Here is a 12,901-nt window from a genome sequence, read left to right as displayed (position 1 = left end):
TAGAGACTGCGGTTAGATGCAAGAAATCCGCCAAAGTAACAGAGCTGAAGACACAGAAAAATATGCAGAAAACCCACTCAGACAAAGTGCTCAGAGAAAATGCCCCCCCCAAAACTCCCCCCCCAAACTCACCACTCTATGTTTGCATTCATGCCATGTGGTTCTTCAGAGTTCAATCCACTCCTGGTGTTGCATTATATGCAGTCTTGCATCTTAGGGTTTCATTTTTATATATTAGTACTTTTAGTTTGTGGTCCCATATTTGCTTAGGGGTTATCTGTGTTCAGATGTTTAGAAGCATTATGTGTTGTTAATAAGATTATATTGTTAGGTACGCAAGCATTGGATTCAGACAAAGAATGAGCAAGACCATGCTGTCCAAGAATAATAATTTTGAGATGTAAAAGGTTCATGAATATTTAAGGATCCTTTGTATCTATCTCATGCGTTTTTGAACTCCCTCACTGTTTTTGCCTCTATCTCCTCTACAGGAAGAGTTTAGAAGCATTATGTGTTGTTAATAAGATTATATTGTATGTATATATGAAAAATGAATGGAAAAAATGATATTACAATTAGTACTATTATAGGGGCAGGGCCTGGGGGCCAGAGAGTGGGCGAGTCGGGGGCAGAGATTGGGTGGGTCGGGGCGGAGCTTTCAGGCCCCCCCCCAAACAACAAAGCGTTCCGCTGCCTATGCGTTGACATTTAGTATTTCAGAGCAAAATACATGAGTTATAGGAGTAACTTCAGGAAATACTTTTTCACAGAGAGAGTGGTAGATGCCTTGAATGCCCTTCCTGTAGAGGAGATAGAGGCAAAAACAGTGATGGAGTTCAAAAATGCATGAGATAGATACAAAGGATCCTTAAATAGAAAGAAGATAGTATTGACATAAAACTCAACAGATCAACAATTATAAATTCATTTATGAAGTGCAGGAGTGGTATGTAAATTGAAGTCCCAGAGTTGGGAAGCGAAGTGGACTTATACGATCTGGGGCTCATAATCGAAACAGAAATACATATAAAAACCCACCCAAATTGGCACTTGGATGCCCTAAAAGACAGGTCGTCGAAGTGCTGATAATTGAAATAGGTTTTTAGACGTATCCAGAGACTTTTTAGGCCTTTGAATCCTGCTGTGTGCCCAGAGTTGAAAGGGCCATTTTTGGAGGAGTGGTTAGGGCTGGATGTGGGCCAACCTAGACTTAGTCGCACTGCAGCGATAATTGAAAGTTTTATGAGGCTGCCTGGATGGAATTTATAAATTGTGACTAAGGCGATCTAAAAACAGGTCTACGTGCTCAGAAGGTATCCAAAGTGACCAGATAACCACAGCAGACACAAAGTACAGACCCCCCACACTTCCCCAGTGACCACTGACCCCCTCCCTCCCCCACCGCCATAAAAAATCAGAATAGAAACATACATAGCTGCCTCCAGAACATCAGCACCTGGCATAGGAAAGCCTAGAAGAGCTGCATAGGAGTTGGCTTAGGTAGTCTGAGGGGTGGGCTAGTGAACCATAGAGGGGAGGACCCAGGCCCATAAGCCATTCATGATGGAAAATGTAAGTTCAGCAAACACCCCCAAAATCCTACTCTACTGCCATAGGTGGCACCTGCAGCCATAAAGGCTATTGTAGACAGGTGGGTATAGTAGGTTTTGGGGGACTTACCATGACATGTAAGGGAGTTGTGGTGAGATGTTTATGTGGTACCCTTTTTATGAAGTTCACAGCAGTACCCTGTAAGGTGCCCCACTACTCTGTTGCCATGCCTGGGTGACCATTCTATCACTTTGCTGGTCCCTCCCAGATCCCAAAGGTCTTGTTCAAGGCATTTGGGATTTGGATGATTTGTTTTTGACAAGAATGTAGTATAAGATAGACATACAGTAAGCCCAAGCGAATTCGCTGTTCACAAATCGCAGACTCAGTAATTCACGGTATTTTCTGACCGCCTCTTCCTCATACTAAAGTCATGGTTACACCAATCAGGACTTGCTTTGACACACTATCTGGTGTATCAAAGCAGCTCCTGATTGGTATAACCATGACTTTAGTACCAGGAAGAGGCGATCGGAAAATGTGCCCAGCTTCGTAAGTACAATTTAAGCACCCGCTGGCGCCCCAGCTGCCCTCTTCTGCCTTCAATCAGATGAAAAACCATATTCCCGGTTTTTCAAAATTTATGGATGTTCCTAGAATGGAACCCCCGCGAATTTCGGGGGAGCACTGTACTAGCAGTCTGGACGATCAAATGGCTGGACACAGAAGTAGATGATTTTCAGGGAAAAAAATGGACGTATTTTTCGAGAATGGACTTTGGACACTGTTGACTTTGTGCGACTAGCGCTCTAGGCCCAAAACGGACTTAGACATTTGTTTTGATTATGTTCCTCTCTGTATCCAGCATATGACAAGTTTCAAATTTATTTAAGTTTTGATATAATGCTCATTATAATATTGAGCGGTGTACAATAAAATTAAAGGAGAGAAAAAAATAAGATAAGAAAGAGGGATACACACATGATGATAATAATAAACACAGGATAGGATAGAATAATAAAGTATAGGGGGTGGGAGAGGAACTGCAATATCTTGATAGGAAAGATAGTGAGGGGAAAATACACAAGGAAGGAGGGTAGGGAAGGTAATAAATAAATCCTTGATCAAGTAAACATAAAATGTTAAGATTTAATATAACATTTAAGATATAATATAACATATCATAAGCATCATTGAATAAAAAAGTTTTAAGACCGAACTTGAATATAGTTAGAGAAGATTCGTGACAGAGATGTGAAGGAAGAGCATTCCAAAGTGTGTGAGCAGTTACTGAGACTATGGATTTTTGTGTAGCATCATATGTTATATGCCTAGAAGATGGATCCGTTAAGAGATTTTGTTGACTGTGACAGGGTATCCTCGATGGAGTGAATGGGATAAATAATCTGTTTGTATATCCAGGAGAGTTAATTTGTAAGAAGTAAAATTTTAAAAATCACTCTATATTTGATTGGGAGTCAGTGAGCCTTACTTAAGAATTTGGGAATTGGATACCATCTTTCACAGAGCAGTAAAGGATAAAATAAAAACAAAATACCTAAAGAAAGCCCAGAAAATCCTAAAATCAAGACTAAATGGTGGGAATATTTTAATAAATCAGATACAATCAAACATGATAGGACCATGACAACTGTTTAAAGAAGTTTTTGAAGCTAAGTGCTATTTTCTGAATTCATATATTTTACATTTCACATTTTTCATTTAAAATGTAGTTTTTGATATTTGTTAAAATTAAAATTTGGTATTTATGTTTAACAGTCATTGGTGGGGCGTCTGAGACTTTGGGCTCCTTTTACAAAGGTGCGTTAGGGCCTTAACGCACAGAATAGCACATGCTAAATTGCCCCACGCGCTAGCCGCTACCGCCTCCTCTTGAGCACGCGGTAGTTTTTCGGGTAGCGTGTGCTATAGCGTGCGCTAAAAACGCTAGCGCATTTTTTTAAAAAGGAGCCCTTTATCTTTCTTTGATGAAAAGTGTTTTGAGACCTTGTTTCGTGCTTTGGGTACGTGTATCACTGGAGTTTTGTAGGCAATTTTGTGTTGATGATACTATTAATCTATAAACACCTGGGCCATTCCTAAACATCTGAATGAAGCTCAAATTCTCTGGTGATCCCAAACAAATATTTGTCTGTGTTATATGATATCTATAATAATAATGTAAAGTTTCAAGAAGTTATCAACCAGGGCTTCTATTAAATAGGTTATTTTTTACCATAAGTTGTGCTATTTTATTCAATGAGACCATGTGGTAAAATAGCACGACTTGTAATAATGTAATCCATCTTAACAGTAGACCACATTGATAACTTCCTCTTTTAATAAAAATACAGTACAATTCAATATTATCACAAATTTGATCTTCATCTCAACCTCCCTCTCACAGGGAAAAGAACCATATTTCACCTGGAACAAACAAGAGATCAAATAGAACATTGCTCCCAGCATTCCCAGTCACTTTCAAAGTAAAGAACCACAGGAATGTCTCTTCAATGTATCCCATCCCCCAAGAGCTTGGCTACTTCTTCACCTCACCCTGGAGCTGGTAACCAGCCTGCTGCAGCTGGAGAAACCAAGTAGGAATTTTACACAGCACAGGCTAGTGTTAACACCTTTAAACACTGTTGTCTCAAAGCCTTCTACACGTGGAGGGGCATTTTTGATAATGCGTCTAGGTCCAACTTTGGACGTTTCCTACAAGACATCCAAATATTGGGGTGGGGAAACATCCATTTTTGAAATTGCTAGACATCCAGTTGTTGTTTTTTTTTTTAGAATGACCTATTTGGACGACTTGGCCTTTAGAAAAATCCAAAAAAACTCTGTGGAGTGACGATGTTCCCAAATGGACTTTATTTGAAAGTATCAAAGTTCCAAAGGTACACTTTGATACTTTCAAATAAAGTCCATTTGGGAACATCGTCACTCCACAGAGTTTTTTTGGTTTTCTCTGGATTTTCTTCTTTGTGGATATTTTGGGGTCAATTCCTTTTGTTTTTCGACTTGGCCTTTAGGACATCTAATTTTTTTTGGCCATTTTCGAATAAAAAATGCCCATGTTCAAAACATCCTAATCCAGACCATTTGGACATGGGAGAGGCCAGCATAGTAATGGATTGACCATATACACATCCCAACAGAGCAGTGGGGCACATTAGAGGGCACTGCTGTGAACTTCACTGAAATTGTGTCAGATGTATATCTCCCAAAAATATGGCCAAAAGGACTCAGATATTGTGAAAACCAACAGTAATTAATTCAAGTTTCAAGTTTATTAAAAAATTTGTGATATCGCTTAATCAAATTTCTAGGCGGTGTACACTAATAAAAGAATATCTTAAAAGAAACAAAACAAGTTGGAGTTAAAATACTATACAGAACCGGGTTAGGTTAGTATACACATACAAAAACATAAAATACTAACTGCACACAATTAGGGAAGAAAGGTAGAACTACAATTCCACAACAGTAAGATGCACTACGTCAGATGGTGTGTTAATAACACAGTACAGGCTGAATGACCATTTTCAAACGGAGGAAAAAGCTTCAGACAAGGGCCCTCCCACCTCCACAATGATGGAATAGCGGTGGTAGAGTGTTCACCTCACTGGCAAAAAAAAAAACCTCCTTTAAATGAAACAAGCACTGCGCTGTGTTATGCTTAGCTTGGAAGATTCAGCCTGTACTGTGTTATTAACACACCATCTGACATAGTGCATCTTACTGTTGTGGAAGTGTTTTATTAATTAATCAGATGTATATCTCACCATAACCCCCTTATAATTTATGGTGAGCCCCACAAAACTCCCCCAAAACCTACTATACCGACCTGTCTTCCACCCCTTATGGCACCTATATGGCAGTTGAGTAGGGTTTGGGTGGGTTTTGATGGGCTCATATTTAATACCATAGATGTTGTGGTTAGAGTGCCTTAAGGGCCTGGGTCCTCCTCTCTATGGTTCACTAGTCTACCCACTGGGTAACTCTGCAGTACACACCTGATGCTGTACTAGGCTTCCCCATACCAGATGCTGCTGTTTAGGGCCAAGTATGTACCTTTTTTTCTCATTTTTGTGTGGTGGAAAGGGTCAGTGAGCACCGGGGGAGTGTGGGGGTGTCTTACCTTAATCCATACAGAGGTCTTCTGGTCATTATGGGCACCTATGTGGCACTTAGATGCTTCTAAAACAGGTCTAGCTTTGAATGTCTAAGTTCCATCGAGGACATCTTGTAAAACGTTTGATTATCACTGCATGATATCCAAGTCTAACCTATCCTTATGCACACCCATAGCTGCCCATAACATGCCTCCACCATGCCCATCTCAAGCTCTGGGTACACAGAGGCTGGGACACCTTACTAGACATCCAGAAATGTGGTTTTGCATTATCAGGACTTGGACGTCCTGGCGATTAGGACTTTAAAGTGTTGATTTAGGACACTTTTTGGATGTTTATATTTTTTGATTATGAGCCCCAAAGTATTCATACTTTCAGTGCATTTACTAGGTAGAGAGATAGAAACATAGAAACATGATGGCAGATAAAACCAAATGACCATCTAGTTTGCCCATCCACAGAGATTACCCATTGGTGCTTCTCCTTCATTACAAGTCTAAAATCTTGGTTAATGTGGAACCTGTTATACTTGGAGGCTATTCTGTCTCCAAGAGGTAGAAATTTAGGAAGAAAATCTTAGGATTTACCAGTCACTTTTAGCAATTTCCCTGCACAGGGCAACATTGTCTACTCTGATAAAAAGTTCAAAAACTAGTAGCTTGTAACTCATGTCGTTTAAGGATTTTGTATCTTGGCTGTAATGTGGAAGTGATTTGTATATCTGTATTAAAGAAAGTTGTTTCTCGACATGTGAAGGCAGCAGCATGGTACTCTGATGAACTGAAAAGTCTAAAGCGTGTGTTAATACATAAAGAACAGAGATGGCGAAAACATCCTGGACCAGACACTTTGTCTACTTATTCATGCTCCTTAAAAGAGTATAATAGTGCGACTTTAGATACAAAAATATATATATATATTGTAATAAAAAAATTAGTCCATCTAATTAAGGAACTACTTAAGGTGGTAAGGAAATTTACTTTTACACTATTACATCATGATGCCAGTACATTCACAAGTCAAGCATTTTTACATTCTTTATGAGTAAAATCCAGAATGTTTCTGCAAATTTTTGTGATAAAACTGAGTTAATAGATTCAGTGATAGAAGACATGAAATGGTCAAATTTTGAAAGTGTCACGATAACATAAGTGAAAATGGTCATTCAGAATTTAAATAGGGGATCTTGCTCACTCAATCCATGTCTCTCATAAGTATACTTGCTGATATCAAAGAATCTATAGCGCCTTCTGTTTTGAAGATTATTATAAAATCTTTGTCAGAGGGATGCATCCCATTAGGTCTCAATAAAGCGATTGTTCAATCTCTGTTGAAAGCTAAACAAAGTGGAAAAGAAATAGATCATTACCATCCTATTTCATCTTTGAACTTTTTAGTAAAGGTATTGGAAAAAAGTTGTACTTGTTCCGTTGCAAGAGTTTTTGGATAATTATGATATTTTGGACAGTTTTCAGTTTGGTTTCCGACTCAAACAGTCTACAAAATTATTGTTGATATCTATGTTGGAATGTTTGAAACAAGGTATCATGAAGGGGAATTGTTTTCTTATGATCTTTCTGGATATTTCAGTGGCTTTCAATACAGTGAATCACAGGATCTTACTTACAAGATTGAAGAATTTAGGTATTGGAGTCATAGTTCTGGATTGGTTTAAGTCATTTCTTTCCAATAGAATGTTTCGAGTAGAGATTGCTCAGGATTGTTCAGTTTGGGTAATTCTTGACAAAGATCTTCCGCGTTATCAACAGTACTATTTAATATATATCTGATGCCCCTCTGTAAAGACATGATTGAGACGTTCAAATATATCACGGGCCGTATCGAGGTGGAAGATGATATCTTTTTTCTTAAAGGACCCACGGCCACAAGAGGGCATCCGCTGAAAATCAGGGGCGGGAAATTTCATGGCGACACCAGGAAGTATTTCTTCACCGAAAGGGTGGTTGATCATTGGAATGATCTTCCACTGCAGGTAATTGAGGCCAGCAGCATGCCAGATTTTAAGAAAAAATGAGATAGGAATGTGGGATCTCATAGGGGTAGAAGTTAGGGGGGTGGGTCAATAGAGTGGGCAGACTTGATGGGCCGTGGCCCTTTTCTGCCATCATTTTCTATGTTTCTATGAGTTTCTGAGTGTATGCTGATGACATACAATTCATTCTCCCAGTACATGAATCAATGTACGCACTGACACCTTCAGAATTGTTTCCAAATTGTTTAAACATGACTTCATCAAAATCAGTTAAAGCTTAATTTTGGGAAAACCGAAGTGTTATGTGTAGATCAGAAAGAGCAATTGGAAGATTTCCATCCACTATAATGCTGAATAAGATCGAGGTTCATATTCTTTGTCAATGTAAATATTTAGGTGTCCTGTTAGACTCAACGTTATCATTTAAGCCTCATATCAGGTCTGTAATATTGCATGCATTTTTTAAAGCTTCGTATTGTAAGAGGATTGAGAGATTATGTTTCTATAGAAAATTTTCAGTCAGTGATCACTATGGGGTCCTTTTACTAAGGCACACTAACTGATTTAGTGCGCGCTAATCTTTAGTGTGCGTTAAATCGATTAGCACATGCTAAATCAGTTAGCACACCTTAGTAAAAGACCCCTATGTTAATAACTCCATTACTTGACTATTGTAGTTCATTAAATCTTGGCATGCCTAAGTATGTGTTACATGCTTTACAGCTTGCATAAAATGCTGCAGCACAAATTATAGTTCAAGCTCCCAGATATGAGCATATAACATAAATTTTATACAGCTTACACTGGCTTCCTGATGTTCTGCGTATTGAATTCAAAACTTTGTGCTTGATTTTCAAAGTACTGAATGATAAAGGTCCTGTCATCTTGAATTCACTGTTTCATTTTTATCAGCCAGAGAGAACTTTGTGCTCTGAGAATCAGATGAAACTTGAAATTCTGTCATTGAATGTGGTAAGATCAACTAGAATTCGTCAATCTATACTGTCACTACAAGGAGCAGTACTATGGAATTTGCTACCAATTGAAATTAAGTAGTCTTCAGATGTGATGCAAGTTAGAAAATGCATAAAAACTATGTTATTTGAGAAGGATTGTAAATGAATTGATTTTTTTCTTGACTTTTTGGCAGGCAGGCCTATTTTTTTTAAGTTTCTGTATATATAGTAAATACAAGAAAAAGTGTACATTTTAGTATATTTAAATTGTATGTTGAATATTTGTTTGACATTAGTTATTATGAATGTTGTTATGTAACCCACCCAGAACTGTGGATGTAGCAGGCTATAAAAAATTTTAAATAAATAAATAAAATCCTTAGTTGGCTTAAAAGAATCCAACAGCAGATGTGAAAGTTATCAATAGTCTGTAATATAATGAACATATTGAAGGCCAGCCTATTGTTGCATTTTTCTTTTGATGCCAAAAAGTGGAAACATGTTGGCAGGTACCTGTGAATGAATGCCCTGGTATGAACTCATCTATATTCAGCTGAGCTTTGATGGATTGCTTCACTATTCTTCCAATTATCTCTAATTAGACTCATTTCAGTAATTTAGCTTTTCTCCCTGTCATTTTCTCTGAAGACCTTTCTCTGCCTTGGAAGTCTCTGCCAAGAGAAAACAGAACTTTGGACAGGAGACATGTTGAGATGGAAGTAGAAAGATGAAGGAACAATGGATTTTTAGATTTGGGCTATTTGTTCAAGTCCTGATACATCTGCCAGAAGCCTATTCAAGGGACTGAAAATATTCCAGCAGCAGAGGTAGGAATTGTATCTATGGGAGCAGCATCTGAAACCTGATGGTACCAGCTTGTCACTCATAGAAACCTTGTAAGAAATGCTTGTGTATGAATGGTGGCTGGATGGATTGGGCTACAAGGCAGTGGCGCTGGATCTGTTGTGAACTATTTTAGTTCCCCCTCAACTAAGAATTTGTAAATAATTAGTCACTGCAAAATAAGACCTCATTCAACATATTATGACCATAAACCACAGGAAACAATTTTCAGAAGGACCTGACAGGCTAGAATTTATTTATTTGTTGAGTGTGGGGTTGTAAAGGGTCATCAATTTTTCCATCTTGGTATGGGTACAATAAAAGCAGTTTATATATATACTAGTCTTTAAGCCCGTTACATTAACAGGTGCTAGAAAGCAGCCCCCTTTCCCTCTCCCCCTCCAGTTCCTCCCTGTCTCTCCGTAGCCCCCTTCTGTCTTCCCCCCCTAAGCAAAATGATCTGCCTCCCAGAACACCCCTCCCCCCGAAGCAGCTCCCTTTCCCTCTACCCCTCCAATTCCTCCCTGACAGTGTCTCCGTGGTCCCCCTTCTGTCTCCCCTCCCAAGCAAAGCTGTCTTCCTCCCAGCACACCCCTCCCCCCCAAAGCAGACCCCTTTCCCTCTACCCCTCCAATTCCTCCCTTACTGTCTCTCTGTGGCCCCCCCATTTTTTCTCCCCCCCAAGCAAAGCTATCTACCTCCCAGCACACCACTCCCCCAAAGCAGACCCCTTTCCCTCTGGCCCTCCAGTTCCTCCCTGACTGTGTCTCCGTGGCCCCCCCTTCTGTCTCCCCCCCCCCAAGCAAAGCTGTCTGCCTCCAAGCACACCCCTCCCCCAAAGCAGGCCCTTTTCCCTCTCCTGCTCCAGTTCCTCCCTGTCTCTCTGTGGTTCCCCTTCTGTCTCCCCCCCAAGCAAAGCTGTCTGCCTCCAAGCATAGCCCTTCCCCAAAGCAGGCCCCTTTCCCTCTCCAGCTCCAGTTCTTCCCTGTCTCTCCGTGGCCCCCCTTCTGTCTCTCCCCCAAGCAAAGCTGTGTGCCTCCAAGCACACCCTTACCCCAAAGCAGGCCCCTTTCCCTCTTCCTTCTTCCCAGTTCCTCCCTGTCTCTTCGTGGCCCACGCGATTTTCTCTTCTCGCGGTCTGGCACCCCCTTCCCTTCCCACGGTCGACAACCCTCTTGCCTCCAGCAGCCGCCGCAGCACTGTAAACACGCTGCTTCGCGGCCTCTACTGCCCCGATTTGCTCTTCCGTGTCCCTGATGACATCATCAGAGAAACGGAAGAGCAAATGAAGGCAGTAGAGGCCGCGAAGCAGCGTGTTTACAGTGCTGCGGCGGCTGCTGGAGGCAAGAGTTTTGTCGACCGCGGGAAGGGAAGGAAAGGGGGTGGCGGCGGCGGCAAAGGACTAAGGTAGCCGGCCAGACCGCGAGAAAGGTGGGCTGAGAGGAACCCGGGACCGTGGCAGAGGCTCATTGCACAGTGTAAATACAGTTGCTCAGTGTGAGGCTTCCTTCGCTCTTCCGGGTCTGCATTCCGACTCTTCAACGCGCCAGCCTGAGCCGGCATAGGCGGTTGAGGGGGGAAGGTTGTGGTCGGAGTTGCTAGGCTGCAGCGGATGTGTGAGTTGCGAGTGTGGGGCCTGCAGCGGCGCGAGGTGGAGACGGAGAGCAGGCTGTGTTGATGTTGTAGGCGCGCATGCGCACTCGTATTTTCGCGACGGGACCAGGGAACACGTTTTTTTAGTGCGCATGCACGGCCTATTATTTTATTAGATTAGATTATATGCAGGTACTTTTTTTGTTCCTAGTGGGCTCACAATCTAACCCTCCCCCCCCCCCATTTGCGAAGCTGCGTTAGGAATTCTATGAGTGTTGGAGCTAATACCGCCATAGCTGGTGATAAAAAAGCCTAACATAGCTTCATAAAAGGAACTATATGTAGCTGGGCCAGTGGAGGGTTAAGTAACTTGCCCAGGGTCACAAGGAGCTGCAGTGGGAATTAAACCCAGTTCCCCAGGTTATCAGCCCACTGCATTATCCATTAGGCTACTCTTCCACTCCATTAGGCTAAGTACCTTAGGGTGAAAATTGAACTTTGCAGAGTGGCTCTATATGATTGACTAGGAAAATTAACAGATATGCTTAATGTAGGAAGGGTTTAGTCATATGAGTAAATTGGCTTAACCACATAATGAGCTAAGTCAAAGTTTTGTACTTATAAGGATATTTTCAAGGAGAAATAACCCATATACTCTGGCACTGGGTGGTTTAATAAAAATTACTTCTCAGTATATGGAAAAGATATGTATCATCCATTAAATAGCAGTACCCCGTCCCCTTCATAGGCTCTGTCCCCCCTCATATTTTGTACTCGTATATTGTGAACTGACTGACTTTTAAATGAATAGGTTAATTTTGGTGATTTCTATGCAGTATTTCCATCAATTTTCTATAAAACATCTTGGGATTAATTGTAAACGTCTAATGTAGAGATTTGAAATTACAGGCAGTCCCCAGGCTAAGAATGGGCTCCATTTTTTTAAACTGTTCATAAGTTGAATTTGTATAAGAACATATAAGAACATAAGCAATGCCTCTGCTGGGTTAAACCTGAGGTCCATCGTGCCCAGCAGTTCACTCACATGGCAGCCCAACAGGTCCAGGACCTGTGCAGTAATCCTCTATCTATACCCCTCTATCCCCTTTTCCAGCAGGAAATTGTCCAATCCTTTCTTAAACCCCAGTACCGTACTCTGCCCTATTACATCCTCTGGAAGCGCATTCCAGGTGTCCACCACACGTTGGGTAAAGAAGAACTTCCTAGCATTCGTTTTGAATCTGTCCCCTTTCAACTTTTCCGAATGCCCTCTTGTTCTTTTATTTTTTTTAAAGTTTGAAGAATCTGTCCCTCTCTACTCTCTCTATGCCCTTCATGATCTTGTAAGTCTCTATCATATCCCCTCTAAGTCTCATCTTCTCCAGGGAAAAGAGACCCAGTTTCTCCAATCTCTCAACGTATGAAAGGTTTTCCATCGCTCTCCTCTGAACCCTCTCGAGTAACGCCATATCCTTCTTAAGGTACGGCGACCAATATTGGATGCAGTACTCCAGATGCGGACGCACCATCGCCCGATACAACGGCAGGAAAACTTCTTTCATTCTGGTTGTAATACCCTTCTTGATTATACCTAGCATTCTATTCACTCTCTTAGTGGCCGCTGCGCACTGTGCCGTTGGCTTCATTGTCATGTCCACCATTACCCCCAAGTCCCTTTCTTGGGTACTCTCAATCAATAACATCCCTCCCATTGTATAGTTGTACCTCGGGGTTCTGCTTCCCACATGTAATACTTTACATTTCTCAACGTTGAACTTCATCTGCCATCTCGTCGCCCATTCCCCTAGTTTGTTCAAGTCCCTTTT

The sequence above is a fragment of the Geotrypetes seraphini genome, chromosome 11, assembly GCF_902459505.1.
Source record: "Geotrypetes seraphini chromosome 11, aGeoSer1.1, whole genome shotgun sequence".
Taxonomy (NCBI): domain Eukaryota; kingdom Metazoa; phylum Chordata; class Amphibia; order Gymnophiona; family Dermophiidae; genus Geotrypetes; species Geotrypetes seraphini.
Note: the sequence above shows the minus strand (reverse complement) of the source record.